Source organism: Cynocephalus volans, chromosome 15 (assembly GCF_027409185.1).
Source record: "Cynocephalus volans isolate mCynVol1 chromosome 15, mCynVol1.pri, whole genome shotgun sequence".
Lineage (NCBI taxonomy): Eukaryota > Metazoa > Chordata > Mammalia > Dermoptera > Cynocephalidae > Cynocephalus > Cynocephalus volans.
In genome coordinates this window covers 27,882,786-27,900,267 of record NC_084474.1, presented here as the reverse complement: position 1 = coordinate 27,900,267, position 17,482 = coordinate 27,882,786, and positions in this window count along the sequence as shown.

The following is a 17,482-nucleotide window of genomic DNA, read 5'->3' as shown; positions in this document are numbered from 1 at the left end:
TTTAATTTCCACTCAAGAATATCATGTATCTAAAATTGTCTTATTTGGAAAAAGTATTTGTATATTTATCACTGACTATCCTTAATTAAAAATAATCTTACAAACATCTAATATATGAGAATTTACTATATGCCAAGTATTGTGCATTGCCTCATTTAGTTTTCGCAACACTCTTATGAGCTATCCTTGCCATTTTTGTAGATGAGGACACTGGAGCTTAGTATACTACAGCCATCTGCCCCAAGTTTCACAGCTAGGACATTTCAGAGACGAAATTTGAACCAAGTACAGCAATAAATCACTAAATGACACAATAGTGGTCTTTATACTAATATACACCATATATTCATTAATGTCCTGCTCATGTATATATATATATATATATATATATATATATATATATATATATATATATATATATATAATTATATTTATATATATATTTAATAGTCATGAAATTTAAATCTATTTTACTTGGGTAGGTGGCTTTTCTATATATGAAAGAGGAAATTAGATTATAAAAACCCATCATTGAAAATAATTATTTTAAAATTGCACAAAAGATCACTTGGATAGAGACATGAAATACACAGTAAATATCTGCCTGAAAGGTAACTGGCAAATTTTATACAAGTGATCTAATTCAACTAACTTTCACTATACAGCTAGTATATAGAGAATGTAGTCCCCATTTTTCAGAATTCACAATTTAGTTTGAAAAGGCAAACCCACACAAACATACTTGTACATATAACAAGAAGAACTTATTCCTCTTTATTTAGCAAACACTATCAAAGGGAAGAAAATGCTATTTTATCAAGAAAGTAGGCATAGTCTTAATACTAGACCATTGCTAGTGTTACATACATTCATTGAATTACAGCTATTGGGACTTCCACCAAAGAGGGTCAAGATTTCATGTATTAGTTGATTCTAAAGCATAAATCTCAAAGACAATGTTGCAATGAGGCTTCAATGTATTTCGAATCCAAACCCTTTGAAAAGTCATTTGGAAATCATTGAATAGTAATTGCGTGGCTTCTCCTTCCTCTCCTTCTCCACCTACTTTTAGGAAGGTTAGATGCCTAAACTCCCTTTTTGCCTCTACTATGTATTTCTGTATTATTTTCAGACCAGATTTTCAAGTAGACTGATTATTCTATCATTAAATTACCAAGTATGGGAAAACGAAGCACCAGCTTAGTCTAGGGCCTGATTAACCAAATGCTTCAAGTTAAAGTTTTTGAAAGCCTTGTTTTTTCAGACATCCTGAGACCACATCGTGGGGGTCCTGTGGTGAAAGTACTGGATAGGACACTGGACTTAAAGACCACTTTTGCTACATTTCCCAGCAAATTCTCCTGGGTGCTGGTTTCCTCGTCTATGAATTAAAGGGGTTACTTGCCCTACTCAGCTCGTAGGGGGGCTGTGAGGATCATGCAACACAATGACTAGGAGAAAATGGACCTTGTGAACTGGAAAGGACTATATGGGAGTAAGAGATTATTACTGTATTCTGGAAACAAAATCCTTCTCCTCCCCCCAAAAATGTTAGGGAAACCCAAGCTGGTTTACCCGTTTTTCTTCATAAATGTATCAGGAATATATCACTACTCAAGATGCCATGCATACAGTCTGTCCTGCCAACATTTTTAAGTCTGCAGAATAAATATAAATGGATACATAAAGGGATTCCTGGCTTCAGTCCTATATAAATAGGATGTGTTTTAATCATGATGATTTATACATAACCAAGACATCACACACATTTCCTTATAAGAAGGGCTAATCGTAGGCTATTAAAGATACACAAATGATCTAGTAGCCTGCATCACTCTGAGGTTGCCGAGAGCTCCACGAAGTCCCGTTTGGCAAAGCTGATTTAACACCTCATAAAAAAATCCAGCTCTTTAGAGAAACACTCTGGTTTTCAGGCTGGGGACACAGTGAGAAGAGTTTAAAATAGGTCAATTAGCCAACTTTTTATTTAATCTAAAAGCTCGTCCAGAGCATGATACAACAGACTTTTAAATGTTCAAAGAGAACTGTAAGTACTTTGTCAGTGCACCAAGAAGACTAGTGACTTTCCTCAGCAAATACATTTTAGTTCCATATTCTTTTACATGTTTTGTATGTTTACAAAACTGATGTTGTTGGGTTTTCTTAAATAAAATGTATAAAATATATTTACCCTGAAGGTAAAGTGATAATTTTAGAATTAATACCTTTGCTCTGTTGGCAGTATTATATTCATGTTTTCAAATAGTTTTCTATTGTTAATTAAATAAGACAAAACTGAAATATCATCTAAGTTCCAGAAAGACTCTGGAACACCGTATTAGGTCAAGAAATTACACCCTTCCACTTTGGATTACACTTTTTGGCAAACCAAAAAACTGAGAGCTCCGTTATGTTAATAAGGAAATAAAACCAACACTGAATGCAATTGGTAATCTGAAAGTTTTCCCAAAATTTATTCCCTTGAGGATATTTCCAAGGATCATATAAATAGGAAAATAACTAAAATATTTGTTCCATTTAATCTTTTATTTGGCTCTTTAAAAATAGGAGTAATAGTAAATATGCCAAAGTAACTAAATATTTTACATTAGAAACATGATTTTTTTTTTTTTTTTAAGAAATGCTTTTATGTTTTCCAATTCTTGGAATCCAAGACCAAATCTCATTGTAGTTCCTGGCACCATAAGTGCCTATTCCTCCAGCCACAGAACAGCTCATCTGGGGTCCTGGAGACCAGTGGGAAGGCAATGGACCTGGAGGGAAGGATTGTATAAGAAGGAGCCCTTGTCAGCACAGCCAGTGGGGTATGGACTAATGGCAATCAGGAAGGTCATGTTTGCCTGGAAAGAAGGTTGACTCTTCAATACTGTCATAAGTCCTCCAAATTTCTCCCTCTCCCCCCCGCATATGCACCCTACCCCCCATGTCTGGAATGTACCCTTAGCCTCTGCAAACAGAAAGAGCTCTAGTCCCAACTCTATGAATAGTTTAGCTGCATAGTGTTAGGTATGTTAATATCCCTAATTCTAAGATGCCTTGCCTTTATGTTTTTAATTAGTTTTTCTTTTTAATTGAAAAATCACAATTACATATATTTATGGAGTACGATGTGATGTTTTGCTATATGTATACAATGTGGAATGATTAAATCAAGGTAATTAACATATCCATCACTTCACTTATTTTTTGTAGTGAGACATTTAAAAATTTACTCTTAGTTATCTAAAATATACAGTATGGTATTATTGGCTATAGTCACGCTGCCATGCAACAGATCTCAAAACTTATTCCTCCTGTCTAACTGAAACTTTGTACCCTTTGACTAGGGACTCCCCACTTTCTCCCTCTTCCTCCCCCATCCCCTCCCCACCAGCATCTAGTAACCATGGTTACTAGAACTCCCTACTTCTATAAGTTCAACTTTTTAGATTGCACATACACCTGAGCTCACACATCAGTAGAGTTTCTATAAACTAATAACAAACTATCTGAACAGAAATTAAGAAAACAATCCTATTTAAAATACTTAGGTATAAACTCAACCAAGGAGAACTAAAGGAGTTTCAGTCAAGATAGTGGAATAGACGGTCCCCAGCGTCACTCTCTCCCACAAACAACCAATTTACAACTATAAAAATGTAACATCAGCCAAGCTGGGGCCACTGGAGCTCAGGGAAAAAGGAGGAGAGACCTACAGAGTTCATGAAGGCAGGAGAAACCACGAAGAAAGAAAGAAAAAACTGCTCTATGCATTTCAAGCCGCCGCTGCTTTAAGGCTGGAGCTGATAAGTGCATAGAGCAGGAGCCGGCAGAAGCCGCAGCTGTGCCCTTCAGATGGAGTTACTGGGAGGCAGCAAGAGAGAAGAGGGCGTTGGCAGCCCTCGGGACAGCAAGACCAATAACAGGGTTCCCATGGACCCATGCAGGAGCAAGGAGCCAGAACAACTGAAAAAAGAGAGCCATTCAGAGGCTGGTGAGTCATCCCAAGGGACCAGCGCCAGGTCCATCCCATGGGAAGTGTTTGGAGCATGGATGGTGGGGGAGATGGGCCCACCGGGAGAACACTGGGACACAGCAAGGACAGCCGATCCACACCCTAATCAGTGCAGAACCACTCAGAGGAGACTGGATGGGAATACAGAATTGCATGGGGTGCAGTTTGATGAAAAATCTCAGGCCCAGGTCAGAGTTTCTAAACAACGCAGATCCACCAGGTCTCTGGAGAGCTGGAAGTACCTATAAGGTCAATCATTAAACCCTGAGCTGCACAAAAAAACCTCCCCTAGGGAAACAGCAGCAAAGCAGCAATTTAGCTAAACCACACAGCTCAAGTACTGGTTCCCACAGAAAGTTCCCCCATTTTAGAAGTAAGCAAGGGACAAAAAATTAGTTCTGGCCCAGGCACACTACCAGTGCCTTGGGGCCTGCCTAGGAACTGGAGGTTTGGAGCCACGGAGCAGACCCCACTCCCACATCCAGGCACACAGCGCCAGCGCCTTGGGGACTGCCCAAGGACCAGAGGCATGGAGAAGGGGACTGGATCCCCCTCCCAGAACCAGGTACACCATGCCAGTGCCTCGGGACCCACCCAAGGACCAGAGACATGGAGAAGGGGACCGTACCCCCCTCCTACAACCAGGCACACCATGCCAGCACCTTGGGGCCTGCCCAGTGATCCAAGGTATGGAGCCAGAGAGCAGAACCCCCCCCACAACCAGCACACCACGCCAGCGCCTCTGGGCCTGCCCAGGGACCCCAGGTATAGAGCCGGGGATCAGACAAACCCCACAACCAGGCACACCGCCAGCACTAAGGAGCATGCCAAAAACATCACTTCCATGTGGGTGGCCCACCACAGCCACCACAATAACCATGGCTGCCACAAAAGTGACTAGACCCCACAACCACCATGCAGTGATTGTCCACCAATCACTGGCATGCATTGACACAAGGAGAGTCACCAGCAGAGACCAAAGAAAAGAAGAGGATGTCTCTCTCCACAAAGCTCATTTCAGAGTGACAGAAGAAGCATCTGCTTTATGATAATATTGGGGGACCTGATCACACCTCTCAGCATTGGACAAATCATCTAGGCAACAAACCAACAGAGTAACCATTATTCTTCCAGAAAGAGAGAAGAAATCTAAGGTAAACAGATGGGGGAGGTGTGAGAGGGAGAGGGAGATGGGGAGAGATTTGACAAGGGGCATAAAGAACAATTATGATTTGTAACAATATATATGCTAGTAATATTGATTTGATCAACATTACAATGTTGAACCCCAAAAATATGTATAATCAATTTTGATTTAATAAAGAAATTAAAAATAAATAAATAAATACATACATACATACATACATAAATTCAACCAAAGAATTGAAAGACCTGTATACTGAAAACTATAAAACACTGCCCAAAGCTATCTACAGGTTTAATGCAATTCCCATCTAAATTCCAACGTCATTTTTCACAAACTAGAAAAAACAAACCTTAAATTGGTATAGAACCACGAAAGACCCTGAATAGCCAAAACAATTTTGAGAAAAAAGAACAAAGATGGAGGCCTCATACATACACACTCCCTTAGGTGCCTTGTTAAGATCTCTCTCCTCATGTCAAATATATATACAATATATACATATATATATATACACATATATTATATTCATGAATATATAATATATGTATTCATGCTGTAGTGAGGATCTTTTGGAAAAAGTAAAGTATTAATCATTCAAGAATCTCTACCAAAATAAGAAAATAAAATGAATCAAATAAGAATAAAGAACATTGATGACTGAGTCAAAAAGATGGTGCTATGGGCTGAATATCTGTCCCCTCCAAAGCTCATGTGGAAGCTTGATACTCAGTGTGGCAGTGTTGAGAGGTGGGGCCTTTGGGAGGTGATTGGATGTTGAGGGTTATGTCCTCATAAATGGATTAATCCATTCACGGGTTGATGGGTTAATGGATACGTGGGTTATCATGGGAGTGGCACTCATGGCTTTGTAAAGAGAGGATTAGCATGCTAATGCTCACCCTCTTGCCATGTGATTCACTGTGTTCCCACGGGATTCTGTAAAGCATCCCCACCAAGAAGAAGACCCTCACCAGATGTGCCTTCTGGACCTTGGACTCCCCAGCCTCCCAAACTGTAAGAAATAAATTTTGTTTCTTTGTAAATTACCCAATTTCAGGTATTCTGTTATAAGCAACAGCAAACAGACTAATACTGATGGCCTCTCCTTGAGTACCTTAAGAAACAAGACACACTCTCAATTCTACTGGTCTCAGTAGCTGAGAAAAATAGTTACAGATTTCTTTGATTGAGTCTTATAAGATTGCCTATTTGACCATTTTAGCATCAATAATAATTTTAATAACTTTAAGCCCTGAACATAAGAATATATGTATAAAAGATGAAACTTTGAGCTAATAAACTACTCTTCCACCTTAAGTAAATTAAGTTTTTAAGAGTTTAAAAAATGAATGGCACTGTTAACAAACATTTGCAGTGCTATTATACATTTCTTTCATTTCTGGTTCCTGTAAGATCCATAATGACATTTAAATGAAATCACAGAGCACCTGTAAATTTTACATGGGTCACATAGCACAGAACAAGCAGACTTTTATAGTACTTTAATTATCACTGCCGGAAGAGAGAGGCAGATCACACATGCAATAATAAATATTAAAAAAAGAAAAAAAAACACTCAGCTGGTGCTGAAACAGTTAACTAAAACACTGCTTGTATAATCAATTATTTATTTGGTGCTCAGGAAGAGGTAATTTGCTGTGTACAGGCAAACACCTCCAATACATTCGATATCTGATTCCATTCCCTGTGCCAATAGCTCATTGTTCTCCCACCTCTTCACTTCTAGGATATATTGTGCATACTTCTTTGTTTTCTTTTCTTTCTTTTTTTTTTTTTTTATTGTTTTGCAACAGTAAAAATTAGCAATTAAAAATTGCTTTATTTTTTTTAATTGGTTATGAATATTCATGGGGTACAAAGCTAATTGTCATCACTCATGCCCAAGATGTGATGGCAAGATCCATCCAGAAGCATGCCCATTACCACAAACTGTGATTACGCCCCATGTCCCCCACCCAATTATCCTCCCAATTATCCCCGACCTCCTTCCCCTTCCTCCTTTCCCCAGTCCACTTTGTATCCCTAGGTATGTTCTTTCCTTCTGCAAGTCCAACACACCACTGTGGTCTTTCTTTCCTTCCTTCTCTCTTAGCTCCCACTTATGAGTGAGTACATATGGTATTTATCCCTCTGTGCTTTATTTCACTCAACATAAGTTTCTCCAGGCTCATCCATGTCATTCCAAATGGGAGAATTTTGTTCTTTTTTATGGCAGAGTAGTATTCCATGGTGTATATATACCACATTTTCCTTATCTAATCGTCCATCAATGGACATTTAGGTTGGTTCCGTATCTTGGCTGTTGTGAACAGAGCTGCAATGAACGTGGGAGTGCAGGTATCCCTTCGACATGATGATTTCCAATCCTTTGGGTACATACCCAGAAGTGGGATTGCTGGATCATATGGAAGATCTATCTGTAGTTGTTTGAGAAACCTCTAACTTACAGTCCCACCAACATTATAGGAGCATTCCCTTCTCTCCATAGCCTCGCCAGCATTTGTCATTCTCCATCTTTTTGATTATAGCCAGTCTAACTGGGGTGAGATGATATCTCAATGTGGTTTGAATTTGCATTTCCCTGATGACTAATGATGTTGAGCATTTTTTCGTGTACCTGTTGGCCATTTGTATGTCTTCCTTTGAAAAATGTCTATTCAGTTCCTTTGCCCATTTTTTTTAATTGGGTTATTTGGTTTTTTACTGTGTAATTGCTTGAGTTCCTTGTATATTATGGATATTAATCCCTTGTCAGATGCATAATTAGCAAAAATTTTCTCCCACTCTGTAGGTTGTCGTTTCACTCTGTTGATTGTTTCCTTTGCTGTGCAGAAGCTATTTAGTTTGATATAGTCCCATTTGTTTATTTTTTCTTTTGTTGCTTGTACTTTCGGGCTCTTGTTCATAAAGTGTATGCCCAGACCTAGTTGCTGAAGTATTTCACCTATATTTTCCCTTAGTAATGTTACAGTTTCGGGTCTTATACTTAAGTCTTTAATCCATTTTGAGTTGATTTTAGTATAAGATGAGTGGTGCATGTCTAGTTTTACTCTCCTGCATATGGATATCCAGTTTTCCCAGCACCACTTATTGAAGAGGCAGTCTTTTCCCCAGTGCATACTCCTATAATAGCATTTGTCACACTAGTAACTTGGTTCCTACTGTCTCCCCTGAGCTGAAAGGCCCCTGATGCAGGAATGAAGCTTTATCTATCTTTGTATTCCTAGCCCAATGCTTAACACATAGTAGGTACCCAATAATTTTGGATGGAAGTTCTCAATTATTAGCATAGAAATAGAACTGGAAAACAGACTGATTCAAATGATTTTTAAGAAATAGAGTCAACAGGACTTGGCAAATCACTGGAAGAAGGAATAAGGGACAGGGAAAAGCTAAGGATAACTCAGATTTCCAGCTTGGTAAGGCACAAATTTGAGAACACTTTGAAGGCAAGAACATAGTTTGGAGAACCTGAGTTTTAAATGTTAGTAGGCCAACCAGAAAAAAAAAAAAAACTCAGAAGGAGATGGAAAAATAGGCTTGGTGTTTGAAGAGAAGCCAAGTCCTCACAGATTCGACTTTTGGTGTCTCCCATAAAGAAGTCACTGTTTGGTGTGTGGAAATGAGATCACCCAGAGTGAGAGGAGAGTGTAAAGAGAGGAGAGAGCTAAAGATTTGAAGGCTATGTCTGTGTCTGAGCTAGGCCGAGTAAGAGAAACAGACAGGAAAGGTAGAAGAAACTTAAAGGACATGGGATGGCAGAGCCTAATGAATATGAGGGCCAGGTTGGAGGGCAAAATCAGACACCAGAGAGAGGGCAGGCAAAATAAAAGGATCCAGAAAAGATGGTTAGATTCAACTTACAGGAGAGGATTGGTGATGTTCAAGGGACTTAACTCAGTAGAATAGGGCAGGAAGGCACATTGCAGTCGATTGAGGATTGGGAGTGATTTTCAAAATTCAAGCTTAAAAGCAAGGATATATGGATGTGAACAGACTGCTGGAAAGCTAGGGCCCATGGAAGCTTTTCTCCATAAGGGAATCTTGGGCATGCTTGTGAGGCTAATGGGAAGAAGGCAAGAGAGAGAAGACAATGCCCTTTACTTTGATTTTGAATGTCTAGCTCAATTTTATGCAATAGTTTAAATGGTGTTTTACTGAATGGATAGTACAGATGGCTTCTAATTGAGAAGGCTTTTTTAGAACTCAAGAACATTTGCAAAGACACATTCAAGTTCATGTTTACTTAGTTTAAGGTGTCCTAAGAATTGAAAGGATGAAAATTCATGGACTGATTTTGCTAACTGATGCATTTGACAGGCCAGCTATACAAAGAAAATAATCAAACCATTCTGTAGTTACCATTCACCAATGAACTGGGAGTTAATCCTTTGACAGCACATATCTGTTTGAGAGCTGCCCAGCAAGCTAGTGCATCTCCTCTCCAGGCAGTGTCTGTGTTGAGTGTAGTGCTTAATACAAGAGCTTTGGAATCAGCCCACCCAGGTTCAGCTCTGCCACTTACTAGCTATGTGACCTTGGGGCAAATTATTTAAGGTCTCTATGTTCCAATTTCCTTGTGAATAAAATAGGGCTATTGAAAGTACTTACTTTATAGGGTGATGAAGATTAAATAAGATAATACATAAAAAGCTTAGAACAATAGCAGACATAGGAAATACTCAATAAAAATTAACTATTGTTTGCTACACATCCCGTTACACAAAGATAAATTAGATTTTTTAAAAATTATTATTATTATTTTATATATTTATTTATTTTTTCTTTTTTGTGACCGGTAAGGAGATCGCAACCCTTGGCTTGGTGTCATCCGCACCGCACTCAGCCAGTGAGCACACCGGCCATCCCTATATAGGATCCGAACCCGCGGCGGGAGCGTCGCTGTGCTCCCAGCGCCGCACTCTCCCAAGTGAGCCACGGGGTCGGCCCTAAATTAGATTTTTATGACAATGACATTGGGTTCCACTCTATCCCATTTGTACAGGCCTCTTTAACCACAATGATGCTTATTGACAGAGGTAATACTACAGAATTATTATCAGTTTGTGAACTTTAAATTATTTTTCCAGGAACATTAAAGCATTTACCTGAGCCCCACTCTCTCTAGAGTGGTTCTCCTTTTGAACTTTGGCTATTTTTGGAAAATCAAGAAGCTAGGCAGTATTTGAGATACAGCCTGTGGCTATGGAACAGTTTTTCTCCCACAGAATGACCTAGGCCATATGGGAATTGAACTTTAGCCTCATTAGTTCCACATTTCCAAGCAGCTCAGCTAACTTAACCAGGCACACAGCACCTTGCAGATTTTGAACTCTCTGAAAAATGTCTACTTGTCAAATTGCTAGGAAAGGGTGATAAGAATGACTGAAGATAAACACTAGTGGAGTCCAAGAATTAGACCAATGCAGGTACTGAGAAATCTAGTCCTGATCTAAAACTTTACCTTCCGTTTATACTGGCACATGGTTGGCATTCAATAAATGCCCTGAGTTGACTGATCACTGAGGCTAAATTCCTAAGCACATATAATAAAAATAGTAACCTACCTTAAGATCAAAATAACAGTAAGTAGAAGGTATGTCAGTATTTTATATGACTTTGCCTGGCCAGTTAAGAACCAGGTGTTCAAAGCTTTAACTATTACTATGTATATGGTTCGAGACAGATTTTTATATGTGCTTCCCTGAAGGTAAAGTACTTAGCCTTCTGAGTCAACTTTATAGCTCCTTTCTGCTTTCACCTTAATGGATAACATCCGTCCACAAATTTGTAACATCAGAGAGTTCAAATAATGACTGGTGAGAATTCCATTCCTATTCGAAGGTTAAGACATTTCAAACTTCATCTCAGAGTGTGGCTTAATCTAAAAGTTAATCAACCTCAACCTTAGAGATTTAACAAAAACATAAAAGAATAGCTCTGAGACCAACCTGTGTTCTCCTAAATACTCTAAAGAAAAGTGAAGAGGTTGATCTCTTTATTGTATCCAGCACAGGGAGGCAGTTACTCCACCGACCTGCTGGTGTGAGCCTCTGCTATGTGCGCCAAGGAGGAAAGATTTCTCAGTCAGCGGTTTGTGAAGGAATAAAGACCATATTTCTGAACATTTCGGTCTTCCTAATACCTGTAGATACGTGCTTTCAGGAAACACCAAAATTAAGAACTAGATTTCCTTAGTGTTGTATTGCAGGCTCTTTTCCCTGCTTGGTCTCCTGAGTAAGCACAATGGTGAGTCTTTCAATAAAATTCTTCGGACCTCAGGTCTCTTAACCAACCAAATTCTCTCTTATGTGTCACCATTTATAAAATACCTTATTGACAGCACCTGGAGGTACAGACAGTAATCAAAAAAATGATAAGAAAGAAAAGGAAAAAAGGTATTTCCACTTGAATCTTATGTAAGAAAAAATATATATTCTCATTTTTAGGAAGCAGTGCAGAGGAAAAGTGTGTAGTCTCATCAGCAGGACTTGATGGAGCGGTGCAGTCAATCACAGCAGAATGATATTCAGCTTTGCCTTTGCCTCGTCGTTCCTAAGCTATTTGCTAGGGCCATGTAATGTTAGCTTGTATTTATATTCTCAAATGGGTGTGCTTTAATTGGAAAATATTATATGAAACTTAAAAAGATAGTTTCCAAGTAGTTTTAGAATTAACTTTTCCAACCTAAATTTTATTCGTAAAAATGCTAACTTGTGTCATCTTTTACTGTTTCTTTTATTCAGAAAATCCTCTTTATTTCTCTTGTTTTTACCCTATTATCTAACAAATACTTTCCCATTTTTGCTAATTTGAGCTGATTTTTTTACACCTTTACAGCTCTGCTTATTCTTCAAATACTGAGTACTTACTATGTGCTTGGCCTTGTACCAGGGGCTGGGAAATCCAATATATTCATGCCGTGATCCCTGCCTTCACAAAACTCATTTTCTACTGCTGGGATAATGTGTTACCCCAATTATCTATAACCTGGGTCAGTCTACTTAGTCTTTCTTACATCTCTGGGAGCGTACACAAACCTTCCATTAGGCAGCTATTTCAGAACTTATTCCTCCAAGCCAAAAATTCTTTGACCCTCACACATCACATGGCAGATATCTGTATTACACCACATCTTCCTCTTGGAAGAGCCATTTCTCTTCAAGTTGTTAGATTTGAGTATCAGCTTCTTTTTCCAATCCTTTACCTTTCTTAGTAATCTAATAAAGTTCATCTTTGTGCCTACGTCCCAGAGCACGTCAGCTTCTATTTTTGCATACGAACGCTGTGCCTGCTTTTCCCTTTGTAAAAACCTTTGCTCCTCTCCCTCTCCACTCATGCTCTCTACAGTCCTTCCAGTGCCTAATTATCCTTCACTTCTTCTAAATACAAGAGAGTAACACAACAAAAGTTTAACTTTGATATAGGTAACTCACCCATTCACATCACAAAATATGAAAATCAGAGAAAAAAAAACAAAAACCTAGTATAGTCTTAATTATTTTGAAAGCAAAGTAAGTTTTTACAAAAACTACCAACTTGAGAATTCTCAAACCTGAAATCCTGTTTAGTTCATACGTTCAATATCATAACCATGCATCCATCCAATCAAATAAACCATGCTGCTGAGAGACTTTGGAAAAGAAAATCAAGTACTTCTATTATTTGAATGTCTAGGCCCCAGTAGTAGCAAGAGGCACTTGAGTTTGATTCAGTGCCAAGTGGCATCACTACCAAGTCAAAGCAAATCTGGGAGGCCCTCTCAGTAGCCCCACCTTGGGAGCACCTGGACCAGACCCAGGTTACCCTGAATTCCAAAGGATATCCTGGGGAGTCTCCCTCAATCCTAATCCTTCAAGATTATAAGGCATCATTTGGTGCTTCAGAGCTGTCTTCTAAACTAGCAACACCCCTTTGGGTTAACACTACTTTCTGAACCTTCCAGAGCCTGCCTTCTGCATTACTACCAGGTATGTAGGTGACAGGCAATCTCTGTGCTCCTCCTTTTCCATCACACCTTCTGTAAGGAAAGTGAAAGTAAATGGTCAGGCTCCCTCGGTGGTTCGGAATCTTGCTGAGCATTTGATATAAATATAATAACTGTGCACAGGCACCCAGGTGTTCCTTGGCTATTGTCTGATGTAGATGCTTATGGGCATCCAGGTGTTTCTAGGTTATTGGACTTAAGTATAAAGGACAAGCAGCTCTGATCCACAGTGGTCCCTAGCCCATGGGATACCCTAGGGGGCCATGAGGGGTCCACTACTGCTGCTGGAGGCTGTTGCTGCAAGCTGTCTCTGCCAGGGCCCCTGGGATACACCTGAGAGGGCACCGCTGCTGGATCTGCTGAAGGCTGCCATAAACTGCTGTTGCTGCTGAGGAGGCTGAGGACAGAGCTTGCATCAGAATAAAGCATGTCAACTTTGCCAACAGCTCCCAGGACCTTTTCCAATTACCTAGCTCACGGCCTGCATGTGAGGGGGTCTAGTAACCCAGCTGGCACAGGAGGGGCCTGTGACCCAGTCTGTACAATGTGCTTGAAGGGTCTGAACCCTAGCCCAACACCCTCCATCCCACCATGCCCTCAATCTCCAATCCCTCCTACCTCTTTTACCCCCAAACTTCTTGAGAATGGAGAACTTGACTAATGCCAACTGAATCCAAGAAATTCAAACAATAAATAGAATAGCAAGTGTAATAAATTCACTGTTGTGAACTTGTTAACAATTCAAAATGTTAATACTGGAAGATATATTTAGATGTGTTTATCTACAATGTGCACGTATATTAACAGTTCCCTCCACAATACCCATTGCAATCCCCATTGCTCCTGCACACTTCATGGCAGACAGAGAAGGCAAACCTACTCCATAACATTCATTCTTCATGCTGACTATTTCCACTCCCTGCATCCCCCGATCTGAAATATCAAAATTCCACATAAAACAATGAAAGACCATGTATAAGACTATACAGATTACATTGATAGATTGCTGGATTACTTGTGAGTTGAGTTATTCTAGCACAATGCTAGGTCCAGGGTATACCTGTAATATGTAGTCATTAATTAATAGCAAACTCTCCCGTAATTGTACATCTAAGAAGTAAGTGGCTCAATTAAGTAAAAATCAGACACTTATGATTTGGCAGATTCATACTTTCTTTAAGGAAACCAGGCCCTGTTCAAACTTGCATTCCCTTAACTATATCCACATCCATATTTAATTTTCAGGACTTTCTCAGCCAATGGTTATATTGCTAAAAAACAAATAGCATATGACCAATAAAGGCTAGGGAATTTAACAGATATTGTACTTCAACCTTCCCCTTAAACTTCTTGTTTAATGGCTAATGCCATTAAAAATTTATTACTACTGGTAGAAATGACCTCCATAAATTACTTGAGGTTTGACTAATTGAAATTTGTTTCTGGGGGTATCATATCTGTAATGTATTGACTCAAGAAGAGTAGCTGTGTTTTCTATCAAACTGGATTTGGCAGTCCACATTGGGCTTACAAATCTCTGGTGTCCAACCTGTGCTAAAGCACCATTTGTTTAGGGAAGATTTGAAGAACATGAGCGAGTAAGAAAGAGTAGGTCCAGATGTTCTGCTTAAAACCAGGTGTGGCTCAGTTGGCCTCTTTTGTGATGAGGGATTTTCCAGAGCACAGGAAGCAGCACCTGTATGAGATTACACACAGATTTAAAATCTCTACCAAGCTGACTGCCTTCTGTCTGATCTCCTCCTAATTACAGAGGCTTAAACAGATCTCAGTTGGAATTAGCCAAACATATAGACTTTGTTTGCTACTACTTGAATTGATTGAAAAAAATATAAAAAAGAGCTCAATTGTAGCTTGATCTTCTTAAATAAGGAAGATCAATTGCCACTATAATAAAATCAAAGTTGATTGAAGTTCATGAAATTAATAAAGCCAGGCCTTTTTATTGTTGTTATATCCTTTTCCTCAAAAAAAGATAAACATATTTTCTATAGAAATTCAATATCAAAATCAGGGTAACACCTAAAAAAAAAAAAAGGATTGCTAAGCATCCATGATGCTGTGTTGGTATTCAACAGGTTTTGGCTGTAAATGAGTTTGGTGTGTGTAGATGACTTTTGGCTGCCTTATTAAAGGAAAATTCTTCTAATAAAAAATACACAGCACCCTTTTTTATATAGTAAACAGATGTTAGCCTTTCATTGTAAAGTATTTTTGATTCAGTAGATGTCAAATATTACTTTAACAGACAGTTCCTGTCTGCAAAGAAAACTTAACATTTGTAAGATGAAATAGAGACTCAACAGTTTTGGGGGTTTTTTCAAAGACCTAATGAAGCACCATTAAAACAAATGGCTTTGAAACTCCAGTCTTAGCACTTTAAATTAAAGATGATCTCTATGCATAACAATTTCTCTGGTGTATGATTTTGTAGTGGTAAGTGCCCTGCAGCTAAATGTATTTATCCAACAGAGCCACCTTCCCATAGGTCAGTTGGGCTTCCATAAACTGCTGATTCCTCTTTTGTTACTACAGGCCATAAGTGCTGAATGACAGAAAGCACAGTGCAGACGGCCAAATCAAAACAGGTTTCTCTATGCAGAGCTATTTTCTAAGGTTAAAAGCATGTGCCAAGGACTGCAAAGGAAATAGCCTTTTCATTATCTAATATCTTATCATTAGATGTTTTTTGATAGAGTATATGTCTGTGTAAGTTGTTTAGGAAGAAATCCTGCTAACTCAAAGTTAGTTGCTTCATAATAAAAGTGTTTAAATCAGGTGGTATGATACAAACCCGAATGGTTTCATGGACTCAAAAGCATCTTGGTAGCATGCCCCCAAAAAGCAAACCACTTTGGAAGTTCTCATGTCCTTCTAACAGCATCCGACTGCTCTGCCATAAGTTTGTATATGAATCCTAAGTTTACAAAGTAGATCATGGCATTTTATCTTCCCAGCATTTGAAGTGATCAGCTCCTATGTCAGATGAAGGAGCTGAGGGTCAAGCTGAGGAGAGACCTGCGAGCAGCTGGTAAATAGTGAATCCAGGATTCAAACTGAGGGTTTTAAAATGCAGAGAAGTCGAAATATCTTTCCTAGTCACTGACCAGAAATTTTCTTGAACCATTCTACATCCTAAAAATTACAAGTATAATATTTTTAAGCATTCGATATATCTTACAGTTGGGTATAATCTTTCTAAAAGGCAGTCTATTTACGGAATAGGATTTTAGTGGATTGAATGGTGGCCCCCCAAAAGATATGTCTATTAGGTTCAGGGAGGACTACTTAAGATGACAACACCCAAAGATACTCAAAATGGTGGTTCCCACCTATGGGACTTCCGCATAAAATAAAAGACAACAGAACATCATGCCACTGGTCCCCTCTGAAACCCTACTTTACATACTAAAGGAACCAATAATCGCAAACCTAAAAATCACCTAATTAACACAAGACCTCAACAACTCCTATTGGATATTTCATTTAACTCCTCATTAATATAAGCTACAGCCAATCAGAACAACACAACTCACCACAAGAAGAAATATAAGCCCTACCCCCAGGGGTAGAAGAGGCTAGGTTCTGTCCCTATGCCTCCGCCACGAGACGCCTGAGCTAATAAACTCCTTCTAGCCTGATTTCTCGTCTCAGTACCAATTCTTTCCAAACCTTTCAATGTCCATGTCCTAACCCCAGGAGCCTGTGTGTTTTAGTCCATTTCTGTTGCTTATAACAAAATACACAGAACTGGGTGATTTGTAAGAAAATGAAATTTATTGCTTATAGTTTCAGAGGCTGGAAGTCCAAAGCCCAGGGAACATATCTAGTGAGGGTCTTGGTGGTGACTTCAGTGATGGAGGGTATCACATTGTGAAATGGCAGAGCAGAGAGAGCAAGAGAGAGTAAACTCATTCACTCTCTTTTTAAAGCAATCAGAGCCACGCCCCTGACCACCATTGTTAATCCATTCACTATTGCATGGTACTACAATCCAATCATCTCTTCAAGGCTCCACCTTTCAATAGTCTTAACAGTCACAGTGGGGGCTAAGTTTCTAATAGATAAAACTTGGGGGACTCAATTCAAGCTTCAGTGAGTTTGGGGGGACATAATTCAATCTGCTATACTGTGACTGTGATCTTATTGGAAAAAGGGTCTTTCCAGATGTAATTAAGTTAAGGATCTAGAGAAGAAACCATCCTGGATTAACTGGGTGGGTCCTAAATCCAATGACAAGTGTCCTTATAAGATACAGTGAGAAGACAGAGATGCAGAGAAAAGGCCTCTCCGT